Genomic DNA, 14,765 nt, shown 5'->3' with positions numbered 1-14,765 from the left:
TATATGTCTTTTTTGTGTCATGTGTTTATAGGAATATGTTTTGTTTTGTCTTGCTTTGTTTTGTTTCTCCCTCTAATATAGGAAGGATAGAAATACATGTTAAGACTCCTGCATATGTAGATCTATAAATAGTTAATGAGAACAGATCTTATGACACATAATGAAATGAACAAATACTTTGAAGAAAAAGAGACATTAAAGTACCCAATGCTGATCCCAGAGTGTGTCAAAATGTGAAATCCAGCAATAGTATTATTCTTTGTTCAGAGTGATAGTAGCCTGCTTGGTTTTGTTCAATCTCAACATAATTGAAGATATGGATAACTGCATGTATGTTTAAGTGTATAGGATTGATAACCATATTGCTAAGTTTTTGTTGGATAGTTGAACATAACTGTTTGCAGTCTCGCTGTTTGAATTCCCACTTTATATGTTCCACTTTTGTATCTTGAACAACTATTTGTACGAGGACAGCATGTAAACATCAACTAGCGATTTCTTACTGTTTACTTTTTCTTTGAAAGTATGTATTGTTTCTACACATGTCTGTTTTGTTTAGTTTTTCTTTAAATAAAATTTTAAAAAAAGAAAAATTGAACCAGTCCTTCCATAACTGGGATAAATCTCATATGGTCATTATACATGATTCCTTTCCTATATTATTAGATTTATTTTTCTACTATTTTGTTGAAGCCTTTTGCATTTATTGTCATGAGAAATACCAGTTCAGTTTTTCCTTATGGTATCTTAATCATTTTTGAGATCAGGGTATTTCTGCACTCACAGAATGAGCTAGAAAGCCATCCTTCTACTTCTGTTTTCTGAAAGAGATGGTAGAAAACTGGCATCATTCTCTTCTTTAATGTTTGGTACAATTTAAACTTTTATTTTTTCACTCTTCTCCTCTTTTCCATTTCTGATTTTGTTTTGGTTTTTCCTGAAATATACCCTCTTTTAATGCTTTCAGTGCACATTTGTGTGTAGAAATTCTTACCGTATGTCTAAACAGGTCTTAATTTTCTTTTCATGTTTTATTTTGTCTCATTTGTTTGTTAGTACTTTAGGCTGCTAAGTACATTTCTTTCAAATTTTTTGATAGTTGCATTATTTTCATCTCATTTCTGTTTTTTTTAAAATTATTTTTAAAAATCAAGATAGAAAAAAGTAAAAATAATGCAGAATTTCAAAAAATGGCAGTAAGAAATCAACACTAGTTAATATATTACAAATTGTTACCTTAGAAGTAGTTGTTCAAGTTTGTCTGTCTTCCATTCTGAATGAACCTGTATTCCTTCTAGGTACTCAGTACTAATTTGGGTACTAGTTTCTTCTTCATGTGCAAAATATTAAGACTTTTTGTGCCAGTAATGTTTATTTCAAGGTGGAATTTAGAAATCATCCATGGAAATCCGAAACACTTGTAGTCTGAAGAATAATTTATGTGATTATGGAAAATAACCATCCAAATTACCAAGATCTTTTCTCCAATTTTCTATGCTTCTTACTGTACTTTTTTCCTATATAACTTCATGTTGCACTCAGAGATCCTTGTTTTGACCTGCATTGTAGTAATTTACTTTTCAGCATTTTCAAAGTTTTAATTCAATGATAGTATTTTGTGTGTGATTTTTCCTTGATTATTTTGGTATTTCCCTGTCTTTTATAACAGCTTCTTTTTATGGATTGCACTCTTGCATACTTTAAACAGACTTACTTTTAAAATTATTTTCAAATTGTTTTGTAGTGTGGTTCTTTGATTGTAATTTTCCTAGTTTATGTACTTTGCGCACTGTATTGTGTAAGTAGTCCCCTTTCCCTCAAGATGTACTCTGAAGAATTTACATTTTCTCTCTTCAGGAGACCCTACAAGTTTCATTCGGTGTAAATGAGTATTTAGACTTGTTTCTAGGCATTCTGGAACAGAAGGAGGTTACGATTCAGGTTCTACAGTGATCACTTGTGTGTTTGAGGTTCTTATTTAGGGTTTTAGTTTCCTTTTCTCCTCGGTAAGTAATTTACTTGAGGTTGGTAGAATTTGGTTGCTGAAAACAAAATTTTGAAGTCCCCAGTTACATAAGTAATAGCACTAACCTAGACCCCAGTTCAATCAAGGAGTAATGGCAATACCTTTTTACTCTCTATCTTCAAGATTGGCTTAAAACCTTAGCCCCTGGGACTACTGTACAATGGCAGGGCTTCAGTTCCCCATGTGTTTCCTCTTGAACCATGGTACGTTTTTCTCCTTTGCTCTAAACTTTTTCTATATATTTCACCCAAACAGCCTTAATTAAAAAGAGAGAGAAGTACCAGCGAATATTCAATTTATCATCTTGACTGGGAGCCACAGAAACTATTATTTTCTGGAAAAAAAACCCTTTTATATGTGAAGCTGAAGCTCTTAATTAGCACCTAATGGAGTTCTCAAACATTCTTTGGACTGAGCATCTTTATGTTTCTTAATGACAGCCTCCCAAAACATTCACTGTTCCTCTGTGCTTCATTTGCTAGTTTAAAAAATGGTACTCCTTTAGCTCCTCCTGTCAACTTTCCTGTCCAGTAAAAGGCAATATTGGAGCATGGTTTCTCACTTTGGTTGAAAGTTTTCTTGAATACTTTGTTGTGTTTGAAGGACCCTCTGGGCAGTTGCAGGTTCCCTCCATAATTCAGCTTTGGTGCTGCAGGCTTCCCGTGGACAGTCTGGGATACTAACACCAAAGCTCATATCACAGTTATCATTTTTCTTAAACATTTCTCTTATGTTCCTATTTTGTAATTAGAAGCATTATAGAAAATATAGATATATCCTTACAACTGATTCATGTAGACCCCAAATTTTATTCATTTCTCCTCTATTTCATTTGTTCATTCAGTAAATATATACTAAAGACTTTTGGAAGGCCAGTTTCAGTTGCAGTGGGCACCAAAAACAATGACCATTTCAAAACAGCCCCAGCACCTTCACACAAGAGATCATCTAATGAGAAGATAAATAAAATGCAGCCAGCAGACAACAGGAAGACAAGTTTGTCTATTTGTTTACTTAGTGTCTGCAAATACTTTTTCTGAGTGCAAAGCTGAGTTGTTTTAATCAGTACTTATCTGCAGCAAAGCCGAAAACATTATCTACCATTTTTCACAGAAATGTTTTTCCTCACACTATTTTAACAGATGACAGAGATATTAAGCAATTATATACAAAACTTCATAAAGTAGATTCTGTAAGAAAAATAGTGTCTCAGAACATAAGGATGAAACACGCCTTGTCTGAGGGTACAGGAAAGTTGGGTTTGGTCTGATGATTGCTAACGTGTGTGGAAGACTTCATGCAAAGCTCAGGGAGAGCGAAGAGGGTCACTACGTGGGTGAAGGGAGCAAATGTGAGGAAGGGTAATGTGGCTGAGATCTGGACTGTCCTCCAAAGTTTCATGTGTTTGGAAGTTAACTGGATTCTGGGGGCACTGCAGCTGGCTTGGTGTTAGGAGCTGGTACCTGGTTAAAGGACCTGCTGGAGGATGGAACCTAGCTGGATATATTTCTCCCCTCTTTCTGTGTTTTCTGACCATCACGAAATGACCAGATTTCCTCTGCCAGATCCTTCAACCATGCTTATTTCCGCTGGAACTGACTGACCACATACTATTACCATGAGTCAAAATAAACTTCTCCTCTTTTAAGGTGCAGATGCAGAGTATTGTATCTCAGTGACTAGGAAGTGACTTAGAAAGCTAATCTTAGAACAATGCAAAAACAGAAAGGAGTCTTATTTATCTGAAAAGGTAAGTTAGTGCAGCACAATATGAGCCTGAAGAGATAGACAAGAGTCAGATCACAAAAAAAAATTAGCTACTACTGTTCTCCTGGGGGAATGAGACAATTTAAGAACTTTCCAAGCAAGAAAGAGAAAGTTAAAAGTCTACTGTAAATTTCCAAATAAGAGAATGGTGATCTAGACTTGGGTAATGAACAAGAATATTATAAGAAGATGAATTTCAGTTGATGTGGGTGTCTTAGGAAATGCAGAAATCACAATGAATTCCAGGTTTTTATTTTTAAATACTGGACACAGAGTGGGCCTGAATTGGGTGAAAAATCATGTGAGTTCCTTTTTGTGGGTATATTACAATTGAAGTGAGTTCTGAATTGGCAATTGTACACGATGGTTTAGAGCCAAGAAGAAAATGACAGGTATGGATATAATGTAGTGATTTTCAGCTAGTTAACTTTTCCAGAATAAAGAAATAAAAGAAACAACAGGAAAGCCCTAAGAGTATATATCTATTTCTCTGTCTGTGAGGTGTTTGGCAGGCCTCTGTGAGGTGGGCTTCACTGGTCAAAAGCCCTTGCATAGATGGGTGTCTTTCGTGTTGCAGCCTCGGAGTACTTTTCTGGTTTTGTTTTTCAGGGAAACACTTACAGAGCTTTATTTCTATTTGTCTTACACAAGAGATTAAAAGCAAAATACGGTGCAAGAGTGGTGATGTTGGCATCACGTGACCCCCCCTGTGTGGTCTGAATACACCCCAAATCCCAGCATATTCCCATCTATGAAACTGAAATCTTCTATCTAGATTTCTCAAACCTGGTAAAACAGTCTTTGCACAAAATGTGATTAAAATATGCCATGATATAAAGTGAATATAGTGTATATAGTATACTTTGGCAATGATGTTTTTTTTCTGTGCTGATCAACAGCACTGCAGCTTAAAAACCACTGCCCTGTTATGTGGAATGACTTCCTGTGAGTATGCTGCATTCTGCCTTGAGATCCACTGGACCAATAGCTCCATCTTATCATATATGCAATTTTTGAGAAGATAAGAATACTAATCACAGTAAAAGTATCAATCCATTTGTGTTTATATGTTTATCTTTAACTATATGTTTTTATCTCCAGTTATAAAATGTCATTGCCAAGCCACCAGTGTTCTAGAAAATTTATTGTGTCATTAATATGATTGCTTGATATGTGATTTGCTTAGCATTGTGTGATTAAATTATGGAAATTTATACAATAACCCCAGGCATCAATCAAACACAAATCTAACAAGTAGAAAAGTGTTGGCAGGCTAATTTCTCAGCCTTTTCTTGAGTTTGCATTGTTAAAGCAACATTTCACTCATAGGGCTAAGGGAGAAGTTGAAAAACAGTCCCAGAGCCAAAAGCCCTCACTAAATTTGCTTTTCCTAAATGGAAATATCTGCACTGTAGACAAGGATAAAGTATCAGATTGTAGGGTCATTGATAGAACATTAAATATGAATATTAATTTCATAAACCTGAGGGTAGCAGATATGTTTTAATAGCAAAAAAGTGACGACATTGTTTTAAAAGAAACACAATAGAACAGTTTAACTGTACTTCAAAGCTGTGGTCATTTGAACAAAATTACAACCACCCTCTTTGTAAATGACTTTCAAAACAGGATGAGATTTTTACGATGAGATATTACTTGTATAGAAACAATATTAGCGCATGGTAATTCAGTAGATAAATTAGAACAGTTAAAGATATGATGTAAAACTAATGTGATAATGTATAGATAATGTTTTCAAACCTTAAAAGACTCAAAATCAAAGGTCATAACATAATGCACTAGGGAGAAATAGAAGGCATGTGAAATATTTCTTCAAGCTTAACACTGATGGACTGGAAGCTTAATCAAAATGAATTAACTTCCACAAATGTGACTGGAAGGTAGGCTACTGATTATCATTTTCAATTAGTGGGCCCTTTGTTTTTCTCATGTCTGATGGTCAAATTTGAATACATGCAGGCAAAGACAGCTGTAGGCAATTCCTTTCCAATCTATTCAGTTCAGAACAGCCAAGATTTCCCCAGCCTCAATCGCAATGTCAACTGTAATGTCAGTGTTTTCAAAAGGATGCCTGAAGATTAAGGCTGTTTTCCAAAGGAAGGTTTAAAATCCTATAATTGAGTGTTTTGTTTTTGTTTGAATCAACTATTTCTTTTTTTTTTAAACTTTAGACTGTAATTTTAGAAAATAGACAAAAATTTCAGCTGTGGTGCTTGCCAGGTGGCAGGATTATAGAGATACTTTTCACTTTATATACTTTTAAAATTTTCAAAATTATTTGCATTATGCTTATTTCATAGGATTATGTAATTAAAATGTGATGTATAAGTGGTTAAAACTTAAATAGTGTGAAATGGTGTGCAATGGTGAATAGTCTCTGCTGTGCCTCTGTTCTCCAGAGGTTTCCCCTACACTACAATTTCAGTGGTTTATTCTGGTATTCGTTCCTATGTTAGATGGTATGTAGACATTCATTAGACCCTTTCCTCTGCTTTGCATATGGACATTTCTGTAACAAAAGGCTAAAATGAAAATGAAATACTATGCACAAAATATAAAAACAAAACAAAATGAAAATACACTCTTTACTGTTATTTTAGATATTTGTAGATGTTTTCTACTGATTGCTAGACATAAAAAGATGAAGTTTGATATCTCAAACTGGTCTCCCAGCCTCCACCTCTGCCCAAGTATACATTTTTGTCTTTACACACTTTCTCTTCTCTAACCTCCCGACTACTCAGCAATTGCATTATTAAATCATTATTATCAACACTCAGCCATTTAGTGCACTGCAGAGTATTAACTGCCTGTGTTCACCTCTGTTTACCAATAATTAAATCTGGATCCTTTACAGAACAGTAAGACCTTTGTGGTCAAAAATGGTGAGAAAATGGATTCTGCTTTCGTCTTTCTGATTTGCTTTTGTTTATTGCCTTAGTTTAGTAGGCACATTTCCCCAGTACTTCCCAAGAAGAACTGCAAGGCAGGTTGAACATTTTGGTATCTTAACTGTCAGAAAATTCCATTGTTTTATCCTTGTACTTGATTGGTGAGCTACTACCTGTGGAATTCTAGACTGTAAGTCATACCCTTTTAGGATTTTGAATGTATACTTGTTTTTAGCTTCTAGATGAAAATTATGCCATTTTGATTCTCTGTCCTTTATATATGGCTTTTTTTTCAAATATAAACTGTTTAGAATTCAGTATTTCTAAAAAATGAGAATGGGTTTCATAGTTAGATTCCTTAATAATTTTCTCTACAGTTTTGTGTTAATGTTCAGTCTTTCCAGATTTATAGTAGTTGAATACATGACTTTCTGGACAGAACTGTAAATTCTCACTTTTTTACTTCAACATATCCATTGAGTTTTTGTTTTCATTATTTATGCTACATTTCGAATTTCCAAGGCATTTTTGGTTTCTGATTGTTCCTTTTATGTAGCCTTCTGTTCCTGTTTTGATTGAAATATCTCAGTGAGATAGTTGTTCATTCATATTCAATCATAAGAATAGATTGGTACATGTATATTATATTTAATTTTCCTCCAGTGATAAAATTTTGTTAATCTCGTGCAACTGTAAGAAAAAATACAGAAAGTTGTCACCTGTATTTTATTTGGTTTGCTCCAATGGTAATATTTTGTTCATCCATGGTATAATACCATAGTCATGTTACTGAGATTAACACAATCAGCTCAACCAATTAAAATTTTTTTCAGTTTCACTTGCACTTATATATGTGCTTATGTATATGTCTGTATGTGTTCATTCTTTGTGGGGCTTTATGTCAGTGGCCCCCAGGCATCATGCATTTGCATTGTGCATTTGTGATTGGTTCACTGTCTAGTGCTTGGATTGATGGTGTCAGTGCTACACCTACAAAGGGATGAGCCAGGATGTAAGGTAATGGCAGGAAGAAGGTGTGTCTAGCTCTTTTGCCTGTTTCTTCCTTGCTGTTTGCAGCCGCCATGAACTGCGGCCTATCCATGCCACCCTGCTCTGGAGCCAACCGAGTATGGACTGAAACCTCCAAAAACCTGTAAGAAATAAACCTTTCCTTTCCCAACTTTGGGCTTCAAGTATTTTGTCTCAGCAACGAATAAAAAGTAACTAAGACAGAGGGGTTATGTTGTACTTTTATAACCAAAATTTCCCCCCTTACATCTTGGATCCACAGGTTTTCAATTTTATCATTTAAAAATGTCATAGAAAGAGTCATACAAAATGTATCTTTTTGAGATTAGCTTTTCCTTACAGTGCAGTGCTGACATTCATCAAAGTCATGGCATTAATCATTCATTGTTTTTTTTTTATTACTAAGAAGTATTCCAGAGTGTTGTAGCTTGTCTCAAGCTGCCCCTCAAGCCTCAGATCATAATGTTGTGGGTTTTGGAGGTGGCTGGACTTAGTGTGTGTGATGCTGGAATTAAGGTTGCAATGCTGGAATTGAAGCCTGGATGGAATATAAGGCGTGGAAACAAAGGTTGTCCGCCACTTCTGCTGTCATGGCTTGCTGCCTTCTGCCTGTCCTGCTTTGATGTGGACTGTTTGCCTACTTCATGTCCCTCTGTCAGGTCACCCTGCTTTGAAACCAGCAGACTGTGGACTGAAACCTCTACATACTGTGAGCCAAAAGGAACCTTTCCTCCTTTAACTTTGGATGTTGAGTATTTTGTCTCAGCATTGAGAAAATTAACTGAGACACAAGGTAAGGCTGTTCACCACCTACTTAACTGCTCACCTATTCAGTGGCACTGGAATAATTCCAGTTCTTGGATATTACAAGTAGCGCTGCTATGAATAATCTTGTGAGGTTATGTGAGTGGGTTTTCATTTGTTTGGAATTCATGCTCAAGAGTATTGCTGCTAGGCCATATGATAATTGCCCATTTAGTTTCATTGCCAAACTATTTTTCACAGTTGTCTCTAATATCTTACATTTGTACCAGTAACAAATAACTGATCCAATTTCTGTTCATCCTCATCAGAATTGCTTTTGTCATCAGTTTCATTTTTGGCTCTGTAGTGGCATACGGAGCTATCACAGTGCAGTATAAATTCTTACTTCCTGGATGATTATGAAGCTTAGTATATTGTGTGCTTGTTTAAAATCTGTATATCTTTATGAAAATATCTCTTCATATGTTTTTTGATTTTATAATTGGCTATTAAATATGTTACTGCTGAGTTTTGCAAGTTCTTTAAATAGTCTAGATATTACTCTTTCGTTGAATATGTGCTTTAGAGAAATCTTCCTACAATCTACATTTTGTCTTCTTTTCCTCTTTACAATAGTGTTTATATACAGTTAATTGTGTGTAATTTATCAGGTTTTCCTTTGTATAGATTAGACCTTAGATGTAGATCCTGAAGATACTTTTTCTATAATTTTAGATACTCCATAGCTTATATTGTCTATAATCCATTTTGAGTTATTTTTGTATAAAACATGAGGTTTTGGTTAAAGTTTAGCATTTTCCTGTTGAATCTTAATTATTCCAGCAGCATTTGATAAAAAGGTTATCTATCCTTCCTCCATTAAAAGTTTTTCTACTTTTGTAAAAATGAGTAAAAATATAAGATTCTGTGAATTCAGCTGTTATGTCTCTGAATTCACTGATTATATGATCTGTGATCTTCTCTATATTATGAGATCCATCCAGTGATTTGTGTTGTTATTTTGTATTTTTTTCAGGCACATAATTTTTACTTGATTATTTCTTGTAATTTCTTATTTTCTGAATTTTTGTAGCTTTTTCTTGCTTCATGAGAACTTGTAATTGACTAATGAAACATTTTAAGAATTTAAAAATTCTTATTAGAAAATTCCAACATCTGGGGGCTGGGGATTTAGCTCAGCGGCATAAGCCCCTGCTGTGGAAACAGGCAGTCGTGAGTTTAATTCCCAGTACCAATAAAAAGGAAAAAGACCAAAAAAAAAAAAAAAAAAAGAAATAAAGAAAATTCCAACATCTGATTTATCTTGTTGGCATCACTTAATTGTTATTTCTCATTACAATATTTGTTTGTTTGTTTTTTGGTTCCTCCTATGATGGATGATTTTCTTATTGTATCCTGGGCATTTACCTACTGTGTTAGGAGACACTTTGGATTCTCCTTTAATTCCTGATATTAAAAGGTCTTCACCCTCATCAGGATTACCGTTCAACACACAGGGTACTGTTCTCTGCTGTTCTGCAGGTTAATTTTCACAATCGTTATGGTATCATTTTCACTGGCTTGGTTTATCTGATGCCACTACAGCTTCCATTGTTCCTGCCGGTGCTGTCTTAGGGGATGAGAGGATTTCAAGCCCAGTTGTTGGTACTTCTGACTGGTGCAGGTGTCATGGTACCATCCTGTGGCTGCCTCCTGACTGCTCCAGTGTCTCTGGTGAGGAGATGGGAACCTCAAGTTTGTGATGTCAAGGACAGTTCCTAAGCCAGGCCACCTTTTATGACTAAGCCCCTCTTTCCAGGTCTTTCTGTCCTATTTTACATTTCTTGGGGAGGGAGAGAATCTCAGGCTCCCTGGAAAACGACAGGGCTTCCCCTAGCACGTTAGCAGCACTCCCCTACAGTGCTTTAGTGGATCTATTATCTCCAGGGACACTTCTCTAGCAGCCTGGGGAGGCCTTGCCTACTAAGTTTCTCTATGCAGGTCTATCCTTGAGCCTGGGAAATGCTGGCTCTGAGTCGTCCTCTGGGTCACTTGTGGTTGAGGAGAGGGACAGAAGGTGTTCCGTTGCTGTGTGCTTTCCCCAGTCCTGCTTCCAGGTTTGCAATTAAGTAGCAGACAGACTTAGTTGGACAGGAAGCAGCGAGTAAAGTAAGATAGCAGTGGTAACAATATACTACACAGGACTCAAGGACATAAGCTTTTCATATGTCTTTTAAATTTTTAACTGTAGTAAAATATACATTAAATTCACTATTTTAACTATTTTATGTGTATAACTCAATGGCATTTAGGTTTCCACAATGTTGTGCAACCAATGAAGTATCTATTTCCAAAATTTTTGCATCTTTTCACAGAGAAATTCTCTACCCATTCAGCAAAACTTTTGCTTCTCTTTACTATCAGGTAAGAGTTTTTCTACTTTCTCTATTTCCTTTCCTAAATATTTTATATGAACAGAATCCTGCACTATTTGTGCTCTACATGTGGCTTCTTTCACTTAATGTTTCCAAGATTCATTCACGTTTGTGCATGTGTTAGAATTTCATGTTTTTAAGGCCTACTAATATTCCACTCTGTGTGCACATTACATTTTGTTTACCCATTCATCTGTTACTAAAAGGATATTTGGATTCTTTCTACCTTTGAATATCTGGATCTGTCTATGTGTATCTATATTTCAATTTTTATAGCAGCATAAGAAATTATACCCTTTAACTTCTTAAGCAGAGGTTAAACACATGGTTGATGGCCACATAAAAATAAGTAATACTCAATGAGTTTCAAAATTTGTGTAGTTGACACAAAAATGAGAGAAAACTTTAGATGTATGACTTCTGAGTGGAGCTTGTGGAGAAACAGAATCCTCACATTTTGCCAGACATGTGACAAGTGTGTGTACACATGTATGCATGCATATGAAAGTGTTTTGCTAACACGTTCCTGACCTTCTAGAGGTCTGTTCATTTCTGTTGTTCCCCAGAAACCAGAACAGTGCCAATCATGCTGGATGTAGATATTGGATGAGTCTGTGCCTAACTGATTAAGCAATTATTTATACAATAGAGGTAGTTGAAATAATAATTGAAGAAAGATTTTTTCATTTAAAACTTCACAACTTATAATTATACTACTTAATTAGAACTGAAAAAATTGAACTCAACAAATAGCTTGATATATTGCATATGTTCTTCACATCTACTAGAAGATGAGGGGTAAAAGGTACTCTTCAAGTAATTTACTTCAGAGAAAATAAAAGAAAATATAGATGGAAAAATGCCACAAGAAACAGAAAAATTTAAGTGTCAAAGAGAAAATTGGTTTTCAACATAGAAAACTGAAGAGCTACTTAGTTACTAGTTGGATAATAAATAAATAAATAAAAAACACACTGCAGAAAACACCCCTTCAGTACTGAGAGTATAAAGAGGAGGAGAGATCCTGACATGTCTGAGTTCAGGGTTCTAAACTGGTGACTTAGTTTTTAAAGGAGAGATTTGTTGTATCTTCCCAATGTAAAGCCGAGTAACAGAATTCTAGTGTTAGAAATTATGCCTTGTGTTCCTTCTCTAAGAATAATTTAAAGGGAAACAATGTTTGTTTTATTTTTAATTATTATGATGAAAACAGGACTTATTAAGAGAATCCTGATAGGATGATTTGAATACTTAAAATAATTAAAAGGAAATGATATGTTTTTATTAACTCATCCAAAACTATTTAATAAGAACTCAGTGCATATGAGCATTCTGTGAGGTACTAATGAAAAAAAAAATGGTACATAAACACTATCCATCCTTGGGTACTAGAATCTTCCATTAAATGGAAAGAGTGAAATACACATATAACTAAAGAAATTCATGTCAAATTATTTCTTATGAAAGTAATGAACAAAAGGCAGAGAGAAAAAAGATATAGAGTGAAGGGGTCACCTTTAAAAGAATGGGTATAGCACAGCCTTTGAGATGAATTTACACTGATACTTGAAGATGAGAAAGAAATGAACAAATGAAGAATTGGAGTCAGTTTGTTCCTGGCAGGAGGAATAACTACAGAGATTTTGGGGATAGAAAGAGCTATTTAATCCAGAATTGCAGAAAAGTCAAATCTTAGTTTGGGATAAAAGGATGCAGATTGTGAAGGATGAGCATGTAACAAGACAGTGTTTTTAGTTCACAGTCAGACTCACGTTCTGTGATAGATTAGTCAACATTCCCATTCCTGGTCATAATACCGATATGCCTAACTTGAGGAATGAAAGGTTTAATTTGGCTCAGGTTTGAGGAAATTCAGTTCACTATCAGCAGTCTCCAAGGCAGAAACATGATGGCAGAAATCTGGATGAGATTAAAAAAAGTTTCCTAGAAATGTGTTCACACCTTTGACAAACCAGAGTGACACTACTGTACTTCTTTCTGCCCTGTGTCTGGAAACAAAATATACAGTTTAATCATGTTGTCCTAAATTCTGGTTTATGTGATTATATTTTAGGGAAAATGATTTGACATTTGCTGACTCTTTAAGTCCAGAAGTCCTTTGGGCTGATTAATGCATTAAGCATTTTCATTCTGTCTTTTCTTTTTATCAGTACCAGGGATCAAACTCATGACCACACACTTGCAAGGAAGGTGCTTATGTCGCTGAGCTAAATCCTCAGCCCCAGCAATTCCATTCTGAAAATTTCATAGGTACTTATCTTTATCTACAGGTACCTGTCCTGAGATGTTTGGCTTTGTTAGACGTAATTACATAATTACTGAGGACCCCTGTGGTGATTGCCAATCTCCTGCCAGCTATTATAGCCCACAGCAAAGGACAAAGGAAGATCAAGAGACAAAAGGTGGCACAGCAAGGATCTGGGATGATCAGTTGTTCACTAGCAACAAAAGGATAGGCCATTATTGATTGAGGAGGGGAGTGATGGCTCAGAGATTGGAAGTGGAAGTGGTCTTATACTAAGAAGGATCTTGCCCTGGGGTGTTTTTAGTCTTAGTGATTTTACTCTTAGTCTTAGTAGGTAGGAAAGGATGGCCCACCCCTAATGCAATAATGAGAAATCTCAGAAGGGTGATACCAATAATCCCAAGCCTCCATTTATCCCTTAGGGAAGTGTGTAAAACTAGCCGTTATGAATATATGGTCCCACATATAAAATGATTCAGCTAGTCTAGGAGGTTTTCCTTCTTCCTGTTTTTTGTTTGTTTCTGTGGTACTGGGTCTTTGCAATACCAATTCTACTTACTCATTTGTATAGAGACAGGTTCTCGGTAAGTCACTAAATTGCTCAGGCTGGGTTTGAATTTAGGAGCTCTTGCGTCAGCCTCAGGACACACTGGAATTAGACACTGGTGCTGCCATGCCTGACTTATTTTCTGTTTTTAAGAGATCGAATTTGGGTATAAAGTACAATTTCCCCAAATATATGATTTCTATATTACAGACATAATTTTGCTACTTCTATATATTATTATTTGCTGTTTCATATGGTACATAGGAAATCATACATTTGTTGTACTGAGTATATATTTTAATATACATTAAAATGAGTGTATAGTGACAAATCATTTATCATGTGTCAAGTAAAATTATAAAACATATTTTAAAAAATATAACATAAAATGAATGATTATTTCTTTACAGAGTTCAACTAGGTAAAAAAAAACCTCCCTGCAGGAGACAGACACAGAAATCTGTGCCTCCAGAAAAAAATCGAGAGCATGAGACTACAATAGAAGCACAAGCAGAAACTAAGTCACAGCTCCGTTCTAATAATCTATGTTCTCTGTAAACTGCTGAGGCATGGGACACCTCCACAGCTGTGACTACAGTGCATGAATTACTGACTGTCAGGCATCCGCAGCCAGAGGAGCCTCCAACTTGCCTTTCGGCTGTGGGTCACTAGAAAGAACTCTGAAGCTTATTGATCAGGACTTTATTATTAGAGAAGGCAAGAGACCAGCGCCAGTGCTCAGAGACCCTTCTAACTTCCAGCTCCTTAACGTGAAGCACATTTGACTACATGGGACTCTTTTACAAACAAGCATCTAAGAAATTAGAACAATTAAAAGGCAGGAAATAAATTCAAAAAATGAATTAAAAGCAAAATTAGTAGTAGACCTCATTTGGATGAGTCAGGGAGTTTGGGCTAGGTGAATTCAAGACAGATAGTTGTGCTGAAAGTTTCAACACAGGCTTTAAAACAACAACAACAACAACAACAACAACACATCATTGTCTTTAAGGAGTGAGTACACAGTTTGTCAACTTAA

The sequence above is a fragment of the Cavia porcellus genome, unplaced genomic scaffold (genome assembly GCF_034190915.1).
Source record: "Cavia porcellus strain 051 isolate PalLab524CR breed Dunkin Hartley unplaced genomic scaffold, mCavPor4.1 scaffold_19, whole genome shotgun sequence".
In the NCBI taxonomy this organism is placed as follows: domain Eukaryota; kingdom Metazoa; phylum Chordata; class Mammalia; order Rodentia; family Caviidae; genus Cavia; species Cavia porcellus.
This window is presented reverse-complemented; position numbering follows the sequence as displayed.